Source organism: Spinacia oleracea, chromosome 4 (genome assembly GCF_020520425.1).
Source record: "Spinacia oleracea cultivar Varoflay chromosome 4, BTI_SOV_V1, whole genome shotgun sequence".
Lineage (NCBI taxonomy): Eukaryota > Viridiplantae > Streptophyta > Magnoliopsida > Caryophyllales > Amaranthaceae > Spinacia > Spinacia oleracea.
In genome coordinates, this window is record NC_079490.1 from 149813217 (window position 1) to 149833283 (window position 20067).

Below are 20067 nucleotides of genomic sequence, written 5' to 3' on the forward strand. Positions count from 1 at the left end.
CGGCGACCACCTGCAGCCACCTGCTGCGTCGCCTAGCTCCGCGACCGCCCAGCTCCCTCCGCCGCTCAACTCCCTCGCTGCCGCCGCCCCTGCCGCCGGCCAGCTCTCTCTCTCTTCTCTTTTTGGTTATTTCTTAAACCCTAAGTAGCTAATTATTTTAATTTTGTTTATTAAATTAATTTATGTTTCTTGAATTAAATTTATGATTTTTATGATTAAGTTATGAAATTTCAGATTATATGTTGTTGAAACTAATTTAATTATTTTCAGATTTGTTAATTACGTTAAGTTAGGGTTTTAATGGAGTTTAAATAATTTAATTCATGTTTCTTGAATATAAATTATAAGCTTTTATGATTAAGTTAGATTTTCAGATTATATACTATGCTTAATTAATAATTTAATTTTCAGATTACATAATTGAATTGAAATAAGAGTTTTTAATTATTAAAGTGTGAATTTTTAAGGTTTTTAATGATTAAATCATAATAGAATGACTATATATTATTAAAGCTATTATTTTTACGATTTTAAGAACGTTGATTATGTTTTGTGGACGTTTGAAATTATTCTATATTGCTGGAAATTTTAAAAGGGATGTTTTATTGGAGTTTAGAACGTTTTGGGATCATTAGTTTAATAGTTATTATGCTTGGAGATTATTTAATTAAGTTTCGATATTGGGGAATGTCCTAAATAGGTTTAGGATGTATTTAGAATACGTTAGTGTTGCTGTAAATTATTAGGAATTGATTTGGGTACGTTTCTTGATTATTTTAGGCGGAGAATTCTTTGTGGGCGACTTTTGAATTCGTTAAAGTGGCCTATCAGTTTGTTTACACAAGGTACGTACATACCTGTGTGCTTGGAATGTGTGTGATTTGTGGAAACCATGTTGAAATGATTCATGAACTTCGTTATGTTGAAATGATTAAGGAACTTGGTTATGTTGAAATTGTTGATGAACTAGATTATGTTGAAAGTGCATGTTTAATATTGTTGGATGGACATGTTAAGCATATATATTTCGTTATGAGAATTATAGCATGTTGGTATGGATGATTGATGCGAACATGCTGGTTGGGAACATTAAATTATTATATATGTTGATTCAGATCGATTGTTCATTGTTCCCTTTTAGCTTTTCACTACTTTATAAGGGCCGAGGACCTTGTTTAGTAAGTTGAAACCTTATACCCATATAGAGGGGTTTATCAGTATCAAAGGAAAGGTTGAATTAATTGGAATAAGTCTTGTGTGACGTCTCTGTGATCACTGGTTTAATTCAAAGATAAAAGAAGTTGTGTTTACTTGTTGAATATAATATTTATGTTTGATGAGTCATAACCAAGTATTAAAAGTTAAGTCATGTAAAGTGAAAATGAGTAGCAATAGCTTTAGACTGTGCACGTCTAAAGTGACGGACAATCAGGAGTTGGGGTCATGGGTAGCCTATGGCTTTTTCTGGGGCCGGATTGATCACCGGTTCTATTTTTATTTAAAAGTCCCTCGATATCGCAGGTCATTGGGGTTTACGGAGTCGCGCCCGTACCTCGTCTTCCTTAGTGAAGAAGAAGAAGTTTCTAGTAGACAACTCAGTCCATTGACTATTTCAATTTAAATAATGTTAATGATACAAAAGTCTAGTTCAGTCAAACATAGTCTTCAAGTCAATATATCTTGATTATCCTTGCTTATGTTTTATTTAGTACCATGTTAGGATTGTTCGTTTAATAGAATCATGTTAGGATTGTTCGTTTAATAGAATCATGTTAGGATTATTATTGATTTAGTATGTAGTACTCAGCTTTGCTGATTACGTGCTTTTGCTTGTGCATGTTGATCATGGCTATGCCTTATTGATCCTGTGATGACCCAAACTTGGTGAGCAGTCTCTAAGGATCAATAAGCATTGTCCATCTGCAGGTTTGAAGATGATGCATCATTGGGGATCGGGATTAGAGAGCTTGTAGTTAGATTTGCTTTATTAAGTGATTTGGTTTGTTAACTTAAATTTGAAATTTGTCGTACTATTCGTATTTCCTTATTTCAGTTAAATGGGTTTTGGACTAAATCTGTAATCGATTATTTATAAACCTAAAGTTAGTTTTATGTTTTCCGCTGCAAAATTCTGAATAAGCCGTTACGTTTTCACACGGGCGATAATGCCTTGATAATTCTCTACGTTTTATATTAAAAGATTATTTTAGAAAAGAGAGAATTGTCGGGGTGTTACAAAGTGGTATCAGAGCTAAGGTTTTATTTTAATAAATTTTTAGGCGCCTAACTACCTAGTTATTTAAAATAGATTTCTTAAAAATCGAGCTTCTACGGATTATAGTGTTCAAAAATTGGTACTTTTTTTTGGGGGGCCGATTTCCTTTTATCCTGTTTGAAAGTATATAATATTTCTTATTTAAGTTCGAAATCAAATTATTATTAAAGTTAAAGTGATACTTTCGACATTTTTATTTTTCTTATTATTTATTATTCAAAAAAAAAAAAAAAAAAAACAAAAAAAAAAAATGAGTACATTTTTTTTTTTAGTTGTTTCAAGAGTTAGAATTCGTTATTAGAAAATATAAAATCTTTTTCGAATTATTAACTTTATTTTCGAATTTATTCGCTACGCATTTCCTTAATTTATTTTACTTTATTTATTTTATATTTTTATTTATGTTATTATATTAGCGTCATCTTACCTTGTTATTTAAATTATTCCAATGCTTTAGCTTATGAGAGATGGGTAGTATAAGAAGGGCATATAAGATAGAATTATATGTGCATTAGTGGCTAGTCAACGCTAGCATTAGAAATTGATTGTTATGTACGTGCGTGTGCTAATTGTTTAAGTGTTACATTTACATGTGCATAAAGAATTGTTTGATTCCACCAAACTTATTGATCATTGAACCTTGTTTATGTTTTGGCTGGAAAATCGTTAGTGAGACCTTGAATTGTTTATTTCAGGAATAAAATGTTTCTTTCCAAGTATACCAATATAGGATCCTTCGAGAAACTTGATATAGAAACCCCAGATATTTATGTGAAGAAAATTGTGTTTGGATGTGAATATTATGCTAAGGTTCAAGGGCAACCTATCTTAATGAGAAAGGATATCATAGCAGCCACTATCATTAATTGCTTACCTAACAAATTTCCATACCTAGAACTCAAGGAAAGGTTTAAAGACATGCATTCTGATAATGGAACTCCAAACTTGGTTAAGTATGGAACTTGGGATGGTAGATGGAAATATGATTCAGAAATTCTGACCACCATTATTGAAGCGGCAGAAAGTGGGTTTAGAGACGGTAAAATCGTAGGGAGTCATGTTGGGGATTCAGTTACAGAAGAACCTATGGGAATTAGTGTAAATAATAACCTAGAGAAAAATGATGTAGCTGTGGAGAATGAGAATGTAGGTGTTGAGGCAGAGAATCCTAACCCAGCGGCTCATGAGCCAACCATTGAGATCTCTAGTGATTCGGATGCAGAGCTCGAAAGTGAACAGGAGATGGCAAGTGAGCCTAATCAAGATGAAGACATGGGTGAAGATGCAAACCCTGAGGAAGACCCCGATGAAGACCCTGAAGAAGAGTTCGATAATCTTGAGATCTAAATTTCACTCCGCAAGTTTCAAGGGCAATGGATAGGCAAGAGGCCACAAATATTTTGAAGTCATAAATAGTTAATTAGCTCTTTTATGTTTTAAAGAATAAGTAGCAAAGCTACAACTGTTTAAGGTTTAAGTTTATTGAAGTTTGAAATGTTCTTTATTATTTTCAAGGATGTAATAAACCTCTATGGAGTTAGCAATAAAAGTTAAAGTTTTCAAGGAAGTGTTCTTTATTCTATTTTGAGGATTCCATAATACTCCAACCTCTAGGTAGTACGTCATGGATTAATTGTTTGCATACTCAATGTGAATTGTGGATCAATTTAATTGCCACAATAATATTAAATGATGAGTACATAAAGGAAGTGAGGGCCAATCTAGACCCTCATGACCAATATAATTCAAAATGTTATGCCTTACGTGCAGTGTGAATGTCTTTCGTGAACTATTGAGGATGAGTATTTTTTTTTTAATGATTATTGCATCTTGTAGACGATCGTTGCACATTTGTAAACGATTGTCGTGCCTTCGTAAATGATGTGTATTAATGTGAACATTGTTGGTTGAGGCGATCTTTATGGCCAATTCAAGTATTAAATTGTATGGGATAACGTATAGGTGATGTTTCAAACCTAAAATAGAGTATACTAATTGCAGATCGCGTTCTAGAATGGCCAACAACAATGATCTAGCTGCTGCGATTCGCCTCTTGGCGGAAAAGCTAACCCATGAGAGAACTGAGCGCCCCGATTCTGCAGGGGAAATGTTTGAAAGACTTTCTAAGGTTAAGCCACCGTATTTCAAGGGACAAGCAGACCCTACCTTCCTGGAAAACTGGATTAGGGAGTTTGAGAAACTATTTGAGGCTGTGAGTTGCCCTGGGAGTATGAGAGTAAGTCAAGCTGTCCTATATCTAAAAGATGAAGCCGATTTATGGTGGAAAGAAAATGGAAATAGACTAAGTGCTGTTGAGGGATTCAATTGGGATTCATTTATTGTTGCCTTGAGGGAGAAGTTTTATCCTCCTTTTATGAGAAAGCAGAAAGCGCAGGAGTTTATCAACCTTAGGATGGGGAATATGACTATTGCTGAATACTATAGCAAGTTTATAGCTTTATCGAGGTTTGCACCTGAGGTGGTAGCTACTGAGGAGCTAAAGGCTCAAAGGTTTGAGCAAGGGCTGACGGATGAAATTCAACTGGGATTAGGTGGAGAAACTTTTACTTCCTTAGACATAGTGTATGGGAGAGCTGCTCATATTTATGGTCTGCAGTCTAGAAGGGAAAAGAAAACTGTGGTAATTGGGGAAAAGAGGAAAGATTTTAATGCTGGGGGTAACCAAGAAAACTTTAAAAGGAATAGAAACGGAAATGGGAATGGAAATGGAAATTTCCAAGGAGGAAACAATCAGGGGCACCACAACAACTCGAACTCATTTGAGAGAGTGCATCATTGCAAGATGTGCAGTAACAATCACCCTGGTAAGAACTGCAAAGGAGAATTAGTGACCTGCAACTATTGTCAGAAAAGGGGGCATAGAGAGTATGAGTGCTTCACTAAGCACAGAAAGGAACAAAATAGTAATGGAGGTGGAAACCAAGTGAAGTTTAACCAGTCTGGAGCTCAAAATTCAAAGCCTGGAGGGGCACAAAACAATCAAAAGAACTATAATAAGCCTGCAAATGATAACAACAACCCGAATAAAACTCCAGGAAAATTGTACATGATGAATCAGAATGAGGATGAACGATCTACCGATATAGATTCTGGTACTTTTTCTATTTACTCCGCACAAGTTAAGCATTATTTAGTTCGTGGGTGACTTGTTCTTTTGTTTCGTCATCTGTTGTGAAAAGTCTAAAGTTAGTAGTTTTAATGAAATAGGAATTTTGAGAATAGAATTCGTCGAAAGAGAATTTTGGTTAGCTATTCCCTGATGTGAGTTACGAGGGCGTAACTCGTTTTCTTTAAGGGGGGTAGAATGCGATAGAAATTCGCGCTTTTTACCTATTTTTATGGTATTTTTATGCATTTTATGCGTATTTTAGCAAATTTTACAAGTTTAGGCAAAACAAATAGACTCTCCGCATAAGAAAAGGTGTTCATGAGTAACACAAACAGCTTTGAGTTGGCAAAAGAGTGCACATAGGTGGCACGAGTACTTCTCTATTAAGAATGAGTTAAAAGCTTTTGGGGGAAAATGTGGGAAATTTCGTGTCAAGTTTCGGGACGAAACTTCTTTTAAGAGGGGTAGATTGTAATCCCCCGTAAATTTATAAATTTTATTAATATATTTTAACGTACATTATTTATATTTAAATAGAATTTATGAATTTTAAGTAATAAATATATAATTAACGTATATTTATTTTATTTTAAGTACGTTCTAAATATTTAACGATTTTAGAACTTTATTATATATTTAATGTATATTTAATTTTATTTAAGTATATTCTAAATATTTTAACGGTTTGTGCAATAAAGAATAATTTTAGAATTTTAAGTTAAAAAGAATTTAAATTACGAAAATCGATTGAATTTAGAAACCAATCTTAAGCGGTGTTGAATTCAAATACCAAACTTAATTCTAATCCTAGCCCAAGTTAGCAAAGCCCAAAATAAGTAAACCCACATCCCTTACCCATATTCCAAATTCATGTAAAACTCTCAATCCTCTCCTCTCCTTCACGTGAAAAGAAAAGCAGAAAAACCCTTAAACCCTCTTCAAGAATTCACGTGAACTCTTACACCCTTTGCTTCAGCCACCACCACCACACAACTCTGCTTCAGCCACCATCGTCGACCAACCACGCCCCTGGCTGCACCACTGCCGTCAACCAGTCGGCGCCCTCCCTTACTCTCTTCCTCTTTCAATTCGCGTGGAGTTCCCTCCTCCTCTACGTGCTTCTCTCACCACCACCGACAGCAATCCCAGCAACCACCAAGCTCTCGACTGCCGGCAACCAATCACCAGACCACCGGTCGCCCTTCGCCGTACCCTCTGTATCGCCGCCGCCGAAAGGACCAGCCACCGCCCTCCTTCATCTCTCCACTTGTTGCTTCTCTGTTTCTTGCTCAGCCACGTGCAACCACCACCGCGACCACCTGCAGCCACCTGCTGCGTCGCCTAGCTCCGCGACCGCCCAGCTCCCTCCGCCGCTCAACTCCCTCGCTGCCGCCGCCCCTGCCGCCGGCCAGCTCTCTCTCTCTTCTCTTTTTGGTTATTTCTTAAACCCTAAGTAGCTAATTATTTTAATTTTGTTTATTAAATTAATTTATGTTTCTTGAATTAAATTTATGATTTTTATGATTAAGTTATGAAATTTCAGATTATATGTTGTTGAAACTAATTTAATTATTTTCAGATTTGTTAATTACGTTAAGTTAGGGTTTTAATGGAGTTTTAATAATTTAATTCATGTTTCTTGAATATAAATTATAAGCTTTTATGATTAAGTTAGATTTTCAGATTATATACTATGCTTAATTAATAATTTAATTTTCAGATTACATAATTGAATTGAAATAAGAGTTTTTAATTATTAAAGTGTGAATTTTTAAGGTTTTTAATGATTAAATCATAATAGAATGACTATATATTATTAAAGCTATTATTTTTACGATTTTAAGAACGTTGATTATGTTTTGTGGACGTTTGAAATTATTCTATATTGCTGGAAATTTTAAAAGGGATGTTTTATTGGAGTTTAGAACGTTTTGGGATCATTAGTTTAATAGTTATTATGCTTGGAGATTATTTAATTAAGTTTCGATATTGGGGAATGTCCTAAATAGGTTTAGGATGTATTTAGAATACGTTAGTGTTGCTGTAAATTATTAGGAATTGATTTGGGTACGTTTCTTGATTATTTTAGGCGGAGAATTCTTTGTGGGCGACTTTTGAATTCGTTAAAGTGGCCTATCAGTTTGTTTACACAAGGTACGTACATACCTGTGTGCTTGGAATGTGTGTGATTTGTGGAAACCATGTTGAAATGATTCATGAACTTCGTTATGTTGAAATGATTAAGGAACTTGGTTATGTTGAAATTGTTGATGAACTAGATTATGTTGAAAGTGCATGTTTAATATTGTTGGATGGACATGTTAAGCATATATATTTCGTTATGAGAATTATAGCATGTTGGTATGGATGATTGATGCGAACATGCTGGTTGGGAACATTAAATTATTATATATGTTGATTCAGATCGATTGTTCATTGTTCCCTTTTAGCTTTTCACTACTTTATAAGGGCCGAGGACCTTGTTTAGTAAGTTGAAACCTTATACCCATATAGAGGGGTTTATCAGTATCAAAGGAAAGGTTGAATTAATTGGAATAAGTCTTGTGTGACGTCTCTGTGATCACTGGTTTAATTCAAAGATAAAAGAAGTTGTGTTTACTTGTTGAATATAATATTTATGTTTGATGAGTCATAACCAAGTATTAAAAGTTAAGTCATGTAAAGTGAAAATGAGTAGCAATAGCTTTAGACTGTGCACGTCTAAAGTGACGGACAATCAGGAGTTGGGGTCATGGGTAGCCTATGGCTTTTTCTGGGGCCGGATTGATCACCGGTTCTATTTTTATTTAAAAGTCCCTCGATATCGCAGGTCATTGGGGTTTACGGAGTCGCGCCCGTACCTCGTCTTCCTTAGTGAAGAAGAAGAAGTTTCTAGTAGACAACTCAGTCCATTGACTATTTCAATTTAAATAATGTTAATGATACAAAAGTCTAGTTCAGTCAAACATAGTCTTCAAGTCAATATATCTTGATTATCCTTGCTTATGTTTTATTTAGTACCATGTTAGGATTGTTCGTTTAATAGAATCATGTTAGGATTGTTCGTTTAATAGAATCATGTTAGGATTATTATTGATTTAGTATGTAGTACTCAGCTTTGCTGATTACGTGCTTTTGCTTGTGCATGTTGATCATGGCTATGCCTTATTGATCCTGTGATGACCCAATCTTGGTGAGCAGTCTCTAAGGATCAATAAGCATTGTCCATCTGCAGGTTTGAAGATGATGCATCATTGGGGATCGGGATTAGAGAGCTTGTAGTTAGATTTGCTTTATTAAGTGATTTGGTTTGTTAACTTAAATTTGAAATTTGTCGTACTATTCGTATTTCCTTATTTAAGTTAAATGGGTTTTGGACTAAATCTGTAATCGATTATTTATAAACCTAAAGTTAGTTTTATGTTTTCCGCTGCAAAATTCTGAATAAGCCGTTACGTTTTCACACGGGCGATAATGCCTTGATAATTCTCTACGTTTTATATTAAAAGATTATTTTAGAAAAGAGAGAATTGTCGGGGTGTTACAAAGTGGTATCCAGAAGCTAAGGTTTTATTTTAATAAATTTTTAGGCGCCTAACTACCTAGTTATTTAAAATAGATTTCTTAAAAATCGAGCTTCTACGGATTATAGTGTTCAAAAATTGGTACTTTTTTTTGGGGGGCCGATTTCCTTTTATCCTGTTTGAAAGTATATAATATTTCTTATTTAAGTTCGAAATCAAATTATTATTAAAGTTAAAGTGATACTTTCGACATTTTTATTTTTCTTATTATTTATTATTCAAAAAAAAAAAAAAAAAAAAAACAAAAAAAAAAAATGAGTACATTTTTTTTTTTAGTTGTTTCAAGAGTTAGAATTCGTTATTAGAAAATATAAAATCTTTTTCGAATTATTAACTTTATTTTCGAATTTATTCGCTACGCATTTCCTTAATTTATTTTACTTTATTTATTTTATATTTTTATTTATGTTATTATATTAGCGTCATCTTACCTTGTTATTTAAATTATTCCAATGCTTTAGCTTATGAGAGATGGGTAGTATAAGAAGGGCATATAAGATAGAATTATATGTGCATTAGTGGCTAGTCAACGCTAGCATTAGAAATTGATTGTTATGTACGTGCGTGTGCTAATTGTTTAAGTGTTACATTTACATGTGCATAAAGAATTGTTTGATTCCACCAAACTTATTGATCATTGAACCTTGTTTATGTTTTGGCTGGAAAATCGTTAGTGAGACCTTGAATTGTTTATTTCAGGAATAAAATGTTTCTTTCCAAGTATACCAATATAGGATCCTTCGAGAAACTTGATATAGAAACCCCAGATATTTATGTGAAGAAAATTGTGTTTGGATGTGAATATTATGCTAAGGTTCAAGGGCAACCTATCTTAATGAGAAAGGATATCATAGCAGCCACTATCATTAATTGCTTACCTAACAAATTTCCATACCTAGAACTCAAGGAAAGGTTTAAAGACATGCATTCTGATAATGGAACTCCAAACTTGGTTAAGTATGGAACTTGGGATGGTAGATGGAAATATGATTCAGAAATTCTGACCACCATTATTGAAGCGGCAGAAAGTGGGTTTAGAGACGGTAAAATCGTAGGGAGTCATGTTGGGGATTCAGTTACAGAAGAACCTATGGGAATTAGTGTAAATAATAACCTAGAGAAAAATGATGTAGCTGTGGAGAATGAGAATGTAGGTGTTGAGGCAGAGAATCCTAACCCAGCGGCTCATGAGCCAACCATTGAGATCTCTAGTGATTCGGATGCAGAGCTCGAAAGTGAACAGGAGATGGCAAGTGAGCCTAATCAAGATGAAGACATGGGTGAAGATGCAAACCCTGAGGAAGACCCCGATGAAGACCCTGAAGAAGAGTTCGATAATCTTGAGATCTAAATTTCACTCCGCAAGTTTCAAGGGCAATGGATAGGCAAGAGGCCACAAATATTTTGAAGTCATAAATAGTTAATTAGCTCTTTTATGTTTTAAAGAATAAGTAGCAAAGCTACAACTGTTTAAGGTTTAAGTTTATTGAAGTTTGAAATGTTCTTTATTATTTTCAAGGATGTAATAAACCTCTATGGAGTTAGCAATAAAAGTTAAAGTTTTCAAGGAAGTGTTCTTTATTCTATTTTGAGGATTCCATAATACTCCAACCTCTAGGTAGTACGTCATGGATTAATTGTTTGCATACTCAATGTGAATTGTGGATCAATTTAATTGCCACAATAATATTAAATGATGAGTACATAAAGGAAGTGAGGGCCAATCTAGACCCTCATGACCAATATAATTCAAAATGTTATGCCTTACGTGCAGTGTGAATGTCTTTCGTGAACTATTGAGGATGAGTATTTTTTTTTTAATGATTATTGCATCTTGTAGACGATCGTTGCACATTTGTAAACGATTGTCGTGCCTTCGTAAATGATGTGTATTAATGTGAACATTGTTGGTTGAGGCGATCTTTATGGCCAATTCAAGTATTAAATTGTATGGGATAACGTATAGGTGATGTTTCAAACCTAAAATAGAGTATACTAATTGCAGGTCGCGTTCTAGAATGGCCAACAACAATGATCTAGCTGCTGCGATTCGCCTCTTGGCGGAAAAGCTAACCCATGAGAGAACTGAGCGCCCCGATTCTGCAGGGGAAATGTTTGAAAGACTTTCTAAGGTTAAGCCACCGTATTTCAAGGGACAAGCAGACCCTACCTTCCTGGAAAACTGGATTAGGGAGTTTGAGAAACTATTTGAGGCTGTGAGTTGCCCTGGGAGTATGAGAGTAAGTCAAGCTGTCCTATATCTAAAAGATGAAGCCGATTTATGGTGGAAAGAAAATGGAAATAGACTAAGTGCTGTTGAGGGATTCAATTGGGATTCATTTATTGTTGCCTTGAGGGAGAAGTTTTATCCTCCTTTTATGAGAAAGCAGAAAGCGCAGGAGTTTATCAACCTTAGGATGGGGAATATGACTATTGCTGAATACTATAGCAAGTTTATAGCTTTATCGAGGTTTGCACCTGAGGTGGTAGCTACTGAGGAGCTAAAGGCTCAAAGGTTTGAGCAAGGGCTGACGGATGAAATTCAACTGGGATTAGGTGGAGAAACTTTTACTTCCTTAGACATAGTGTATGGGAGAGCTGCTCATATTTATGGTCTGCAGTCTAGAAGGGAAAAGAAAACTGTGGTAATTGGGGAAAAGAGGAAAGATTTTAATGCTGGGGGTAACCAAGAAAACTTTAAAAGGAATAGAAACGGAAATGGGAATGGAAATGGAAATTTCCAAGGAGGAAACAATCAGGGGCACCACAACAACTCGAACTCATCTGAGAGAGTGCATCATTGCAAGATGTGCAGTAACAATCACCCTGGTAAGAACTGCAAAGGAGAATTAGTGACCTGCAACTATTGTCAGAAAAGGGGGCATAGAGAGTATGAGTGCTTCACTAAGCACAGAAAGGAACAAAATAGTAATGGAGGTGGAAACCAAGTGAAGTTTAACCAGTCTGGAGCTCAAAATTCAAAGCCTGGAGGGGCACAAAACAATCAAAAGAACTATAATAAGCCTGCAAATGATAACAACAACCCGAATAAAACTCCAGGAAAATTGTACATGATGAATCAGAATGAGGATGAACGATCTACCGATATAGATTCTGGTACTTTTTCTATTTACTCCGCACAAGTTAAGCATTATTTAGTTCGTGGGTGACTTGTTCTTTTGTTTCGTCATCTGTTGTGAAAAGTCTAAAGTTAGTAGTTTTAATGAAATAGGAATTTTGAGAATAGAATTCGTCGAAAGAGAATTTTGGTTAGCTATTCCCTGATGTGAGTTACGAGGGCGTAACTCGTTTTCTTTAAGGGGGGTAGAATGCGATAGAAATTCGCGCTTTTTACCTATTTTTATGGTATTTTTATGCATTTTATGCGTATTTTAGCAAATTTTACAAGTTTAGGCAAAACAAATAGACTCTCCGCATAAGAAAAGGTGTTCATGAGTAACACAAACAGCTTTGAGTTGGCAAAAGAGTGCACATAGGTGGCACGAGTACTTTGTTAGGTTATGATTCATATGACAGTTCATAAATCATGCGGAAAAACCATAAAGCCAGGAAACATATTATTTACACATAATCATTTAGCATAGTTTAGATGCATACTCTTTGTTGCGTGCCTTCCCTAGCTGCGCCCGAACCGAACAAGAACAAGTCTTTAGGACTCCAAGTGTCGTCCCTCCGTAGATAGTCCACAGCACGTCCGGATCCGCCTTAAGATTGACCAACTAGAATCGCCCTTAAGGTTCTAATATTTTCGGTTAGGTAGGCAAGAATATTGGCTGATTTTTCTGCTTAAAAATCTTAGTTTTGAATACTTAAAACTTATGTATAAATAATGACCCCTAGGCCTTAATTTATAGAGTTATGGAAAAGGAATCGTAATCCTAGTAGGATACGAATTAATTGAAATTAGAATCCTACATGAATTCTATTTAATTAATTTATCCAATTAGGAATAGGAATTTAATCATACACTAACTCTGTAGATTTAGGAATCACGCATGAGCACAAACTCACACACACACGGCAGCCACAAGGGCTGCCCATGCGCGTGCGAGCAGCAGCCCACGCAGCGCGGCCCACGCATCCGTGGCCTTGGCGCGCGCTGGGCCTGCCTTGCGGTAGGCCTGGGCGCTGCCTTGGCTGGGCTTGTGGCGCGCGTGCTTGCTGGGCGATGGCCCGGCTTCGTGCTGGGCCTTCGTCCGGCAGGCCTCGTCCGATGCTAATTCGTACGATACGCTTCCGATTAAATTTCCAGTTCCGGAATTTATTTCCGATACGAACAATATTTAATATTTCCGATTCCGGAATTAATTTCCGTTTCGAACAAATATTTAATATTTCCGTTTCCGGAATTATTTTCCGATTCCGGTAATATTTCCGATTCTGACAATATTTCCGATTCTGGTAATATTTCCATTTCCAATAATATTTTCCGATACGTACCATGTTTCCGTTTCCGGCAACATCTACGATTTGGATAATATTCATATTTCCGATACGATCCATATTTCCGTTTCCGGCAATATCATCGTTTCCGGAGTATTCATTTCTTGCCTGTGACGATCTTAGCTCCCACTGAAACCAAGATCCGTCGGTTCCGAATATTCATAGATGGAGTATTTAATGCCATTAAATACTTGATCCGTTTACGTACTATTTGTGTGACCCTACGGGTTCAGTCAAGAGTAAGCTGTGGATTAATATCATTAATTCCACTTGAACTGAAGCGGCCTCTAGCTAGGCATTCAGCTCACTTGATCTCACTGAATTATTAACTTGTTAATTAATACTGAACCGCATTTATTAGACTTAACATAGAATGCATACTTGGACCAAGGGCATTATTTCCTTCAGTCTCCCACTTGTCCTTAGGGACAAGTGTGCATTTCCTAATTCCTTTGTCGCTCGATGCTTGCTCTTGAACATAAGGTAAGAGTTGTCATCCTTATTATGTCCAGAGGTGTTCCTCGGTTTCAGAGTTCAACTGATCAAATAAACAGATAATCATAGCCTATGATTCATCCGAGCACGGCCATGCATTTCACAGTTTCTAGCTCTCCGAGTGGCCTTGTACAACTTTTAAGCATCTCATCCCGATTTATGGGAGGACAATCCCAATCTTGCGATCTTGAGATTAGACTTCGTTTGATAGGTGATTACCTGAGCGTTGCCTTTATAGCCTCCTTTTACGGTGCGACGGTTGGTCAACGTCAAAGCAACCAGTTCTCAAACAAGTAATCTTAAATCACTCAGGTATTGAGGATTTAGTGTCTAATAATTTAATGAAATTTACTTATGACAGACTTTCATCTCTTACAGTAAAGTTTCATAGGTCTTGTCCGATACTAGTCTTCCCAAAGTAAGTATCTATGCAAATGATTATGACATTGCCATGTCCACATAGTTCAAGAAACAGAACTACTAGTCATCTTGCATTCTAATCGTCTAACGTTTTCTATGCGTCCAATTTTACAGAAAACTCCGACTAGGGACCATTTTCAACCTTTGACATTCAAGTTCACTTGATAGACATTTCTTAGTCACAGGACTGGTCCTGACAGTCTATCTTGAATATATCGTCAAATTGAAGGGACTCATCATTTAATACTAAACCAAGATTAAATGGAATATGAAAATACATTTCATATATGATAAATGTTCAACCCAAATGTTTTATAACCATGGGCCTCAAACCCATCTTCTAAAACAATTCATGGAATTCAAAGCTATGCTTGATTTCCAGTGCTACAACGTGAGTGTTGCTTCTCACTTGTTGCATAGGTTTAGTTATCATGCTTTGCCAATCTTAATATCCTTTTCATCGAATGTTCTTCGAGATATGATGATAAGATCTTTTCGAGTTTGTTTATTATGTGATCTAGTCTTTCTTACTTCGATGGTGGTTTTACTCATTTTGCAATGAAGAACCATCAAGTTAGCAGACGTTTTTCTTGCTTCAAGAGTGGTTCTACGCATTTTTCAATGAAGAACCATCAAGCCAGCAGATAGGTGATCTACCCAAGTTCAGTGAAGAACTTTAAACAACCCTGTTTTATTGCTTCTTAGGCAATAATCACTTTTACTTCAACTGTATAGGTTGCTAGTGATGCTTTGTTTGGATTTACCTATCCAAGCAGTTCATAGATATGTGGAAGTCTCTCCAACTATATCTTAGAACATAGAAATTATTATTTTAATTTCCCACGCAACAACTCATGGTCTCCAATCCATGTTGCCATTTCAAAACACGATGCTCTATAGCTCGTCCTTATCAATGGTTAACTCCAAAGGGTCTTGCTTGATCCTTTGCCAGTGTTTATGCGTGTAGCATCAATATTTAGCATATCTTTATTTCCTTGAATCAAGAACTATTCCTATGTACCTTTTCAAGTACCATAAGTATTCTTGATCTCAATCTAGTTGATCTTTACTTAGATCAATAGAGATTGGTATATGTTCGTCATGGCTAAAGTCATACGATACATTTTTGGCGATCCTCATATTATATCATACATGATAAATTCTTTTGCAGAATAATTCCCAATTGAATTCTATTCTTGTAACTTTAGCTCATCTAGTTTCAGTAGATACTAAATCCAGCTAAATTCTTTGACATATAATATAGGTTTAAGAATCTTACTTAGATTCTTTGATGTTTAACTTAGTAAATGCTTATACATAGTTCAAACATCCTTTACTTAGATTTATTCACATGGGTCGAATATCTCCAATGGAGACTTTCGTGTTTGATTTAGTAAATGCCATTACTTAATCCAAAACAATATCATAAGATCTTTGTAAATAGATCTTAATACCCAGTATGTACTAAGTTTCGCCATGGTCCATTATTGATGAATAATCTCAAATCTAAGTCATTAGCATTTGAATGTTATTTTACAACAGAGAGATATGTGTGTGATACACATAGGACCAATTAAGTTTTATGTACTCCCACTAAACTTCTTATATATCTATAAGAATCATGTACATTTTATGAAACTAAAATACTTATTAGCTTCACTAAAATACAGTTCTAATTCCCAATTGCTTGCTTAAATCTGGACTTAGATTTCATAAGCTAGCTTTCCTTTTCAAGCATTTATTTGGATCCACAAATCCTATGACATACCATGTGCATAGTTTATTCCAACATTTGAGTGAGGAATACGTTTTGTCATCCAATTGCTATATGTACCAATATGCAATCTTTGCTTGAATTATAGACTTGAGCATTACGATTATGCATGAGGTTTCAACACAATCCACATCGTGAATTTGCTTGTAACTTTTAGCAACTAATCTAGCTTTGTGTGTGAACACAATTCAATGTTTGATGGTTTTTATCCTTTAAAACAAACTTGCAACCAATAGGTGTGAAACTATTCTTGCAAATCAACAAAATTTCAATTTTGTCATCAAAACATTGAGTATGTTTTATGGCCTCTAACCATTTAAAACATTTGAGTCTATATATGGCCTCTAACCATTTTAGGGAATCTGGGTTTCGTCATAGCTTTCTTACAAGTCACAAACTCATTAATCTACATGATAATAGTTTGACTGCAAGTTGTAGGTTTCTTCACTATCTAATGGAAGAATCGCATAGCTTCAAGTGACTTGAACTCTATGCCTACTAGGGTATAGAACATCAAACAATAGAATATCAATAGCCACTTGAAAGTCCTTTGAATATTCTGTTCTCCTTGAAGCACTTGTAAAGTCTTCTAAGAGATGTCTATTCTTTAAAGCCACTTCTAAAGTCCTTAAAGAATAAGTTTGGATTTTCTGAAGCACTTCGAAAAGCCTCCGGAATGTCCGTTTATGTTTGTTGTTCGCCTCGAAAACTTTCGAGGTCTATTTTCTCCCACTTGTCATTTTGGAAACGAATTTCCAAAAAGGACATTATTTCGAGCAAACAAACATTATGTTCTCAAAAATTTGTGGTAGAAACAATACCCTTGTGTTTCATCATAATGAAACATATATCTATACTTGAGCCTTAGTTTGTCGAATGACAAACACTAAGCTCCCACTGAGTTTTGCAACTCTCTAGATATATTTTGAAAAGATATTCTGAAATTACTTTTCAATAGCATTGACGAATTTGGTTTAGTTTGGTGGTAGTTGAGCATTTTGTTTTAGAAATTATAGGAAAAGTCTTTATGATTCATCATTGATCGAATCAAGTATTAATTGACTTCGATCATTCCAACGTAGATATGCCATATCTTATGGAGCTAGATTGTGAAATTACAACACACAATCATTGATGATCATATTTGGTCTTAAGTAATCATCAACATGATCTAACCTAGATCTTTATGATTTCTTGCGAAGTGGTTTTTATACTTCTGAATCTTTGAACTAGCCAAACAGATTCAACTTATATCACATTTGAGTAAATAAACCTATATTCACTCAAATCTGTGTGAAATAATAAAGTCATAAAACCTTTCTTTAGCTTTGAACTCTATTATCTAGGCGTTCTAACAATAGTTCATATTCTTTGTTACTTTCAACAAGTAAGACTAGCTTGTCTTAAGTTGATCTAGAAATCAACCAACTTTCAAAAGGTCCATCAAAATAGAGTTTATGAATGTTAACTTGTTGATATGGTCTAAGCAACAATGCCAAAGATTAATGGAACTCAAATCAAGGGTTTGATTTGAACCTAGTAAAGTTCTTTAAAGAGTTGTTTGTTTTAATCAAGCATATTGACTCAACCTGTAATTGACCATTTCATTCAAATAAACAAACAAACAAGCATTGTTTTTGTTCTTCTGAATGTGAGTCTTTCTGTTTTGAAGCAGAAATTTAGGTATGCTGATTATGGAACAAAATAGCCATTTAGTTCCAGCCTTTGAAAGGACTTAAAACAAACTAGATGACCCTACAACTAATGTAGCATTGCCATGCTTCATTTCCCACTTGTAGGTCATTAGTGTATCCTAGCTTCCATTGTTTGAGTTATTATCGAAGTAAGAACCTCAAGCGGTATATGATACCAAGGAAGTTTGATTGCTAGGTTACTTCTCTTTAAACATAAACTTATAGGTAGAAACGAAATCGTAAATTCCTTTCATTTGTTCCTCGTTTTCCTATTTCTTGTACCTTTTCTTATAGTCTTAAGAATTGAATTCTTTAGTGTTGACTTTTATACTTTGTTAGACATGTCCAATGTCACCAACAAGGTTCTTTACCATTTTAATTTATGTTGAATATTTTGTTTCAACTAGATGATCTTACCAGAAGCTTCTAAAGTTCTCTAAGCATCGATCTATTCGAATGTCTAGGGACTAGACTCATTCGAGAATTAAATGGACAAAGATATTACGTTGTTAACCATTGGTAAAGCTGAGCGTATTAAACTCAATGCTTCATGATTTCAAAACTACAGTGTATTTTGAATTCACAAGCACCAATTGGTTTGCCATTCGATTTTGATTCTCGAAAACAACCATAAAAGTCGATATAAGAAACGTACATTTTAAATTGCTCATTTTCTCTCATTTCCGTGAATCGTTCTTGGATTCACTACCAATCGAGGAAATTTACTGTTACCTTTCTAAAAGGATTTATTGCAGTGCAAGATATTCAATTATAAACAATAATTAAAACATACATTGAAGCATGCAAAGTCTAAACATTTATCATGAATAATAACTTGAAATTAAAGCAACCATGCAATTCAAACAAGTTATTAGCATTTTATTCGATTTTATTGTTCCGACAGGTGTGAATAAAATGATTCCAAGACCCTAAAACCATTGAAGAATTAAGCACAGTTTGTCGACTCAATTCTAAAACATTTTAGGTAAGCAAAAGCCTTTTGCTAATAGTCTAGAAACTACTCTTGGTTGATAGGTACGTCTACGAACTTATTAGGTAAACCTATCGATTTTGCCACGACATAAAAGGACTCCTTACTTATATCGTTGAGTTTCACCAAAACTAACATGTACTCACAATTATTTGTGTACCTTGCCCCTTTAGGACCAATAAGTAACACCTCGCTGAGCGAAAACTATTACTAGATTGATGTAAAGGATATCCAAGCAAGTGTATATTTTGGCATGGCACCTTTTAACTCAATTTTTAAGTTTGGAACTTAAGGCTCTTACTATGTTGGTTAGATTTTAAGTGAACTAAAATCCTTAATCATGCAACATAATCAAGCCACAATCTTATGCATAATTAAGACATATTTAAAGCAATAAATAACTTAAAGCATGCATAAGATAAATGTGATCTAGTATGGCCCGACTTCATCTTGAAGCTTTAACTTCAAAGTCCGTCTTGAAAATCTCCGTGGGAGGCACCATTTTCTTCAAATAGGATAAGCTATAACTAATTACAACTATTTGATGGTACGCAGACCATATTTGAATTGAAAAATAACTTTGGTACTTTAGACCAATTACATTCAAATTAATGGTACGCAGACCATATTTTCTATCCTATTTGGGCCATACTAGTCACTTCATAACCTGCAAAACAGTACATATACAATATATACCATTCACCCATTCATTATCATAAATGGCCCACATAGCTGGTTAGTAAAACACATTATGCATCACGTAAACATTTGCAGCAATTAATCAAGGGCACCAATAATCTACCAATTATTCAGTCCTTATTAATTCTAATCAAGTTGTTTTAACCTTAAGGATTTGTAGACCTAATCAAGAGTTTATGACTAAAAAGCGCTCCCACTTAAACCAATAAATTCATATGCTTTACCAATTTTAAACATAAAAATGTATTTCTAGTCCAACCGGAAACATACAAATTTAATTAAAATTTAAAGCTCATATCAATTTATAATTGAATCCAAAAATTTAATTTAATTTCAGTCGTATTTAAATTAATTCATGATTTTAATTTTAGTAAAATAATTAGAATAAATATCATTTATTATAATTATAATATTCAAAATTAAAATCCAAGAAAATAATTCAAATTATTAATTTTAAAATTAATTAAAATTACGTGAACTGAAATTTTCAAATTAAACATTCAAAACGATCTAATCGTAACGCAAACACCCTACGCGTTGC

General features: G+C 34.7%; 1 long non-coding RNA gene across 1 annotated transcript; it reads left to right on the top strand.

Annotated features, from left to right (window-relative positions):
• The first annotated feature begins 707 nt into the window (after positions 1–707).
• LOC130459980 (uncharacterized) lies at positions 708–2074 on the top strand. Its single transcript, XR_008919752.1, has 2 exons — positions 708–845; positions 1893–2074. It is a non-coding gene; the product is annotated as an uncharacterized lncRNA (long non-coding RNA).
• Positions 2075–20067: the final 17993 nt, after the last annotated feature.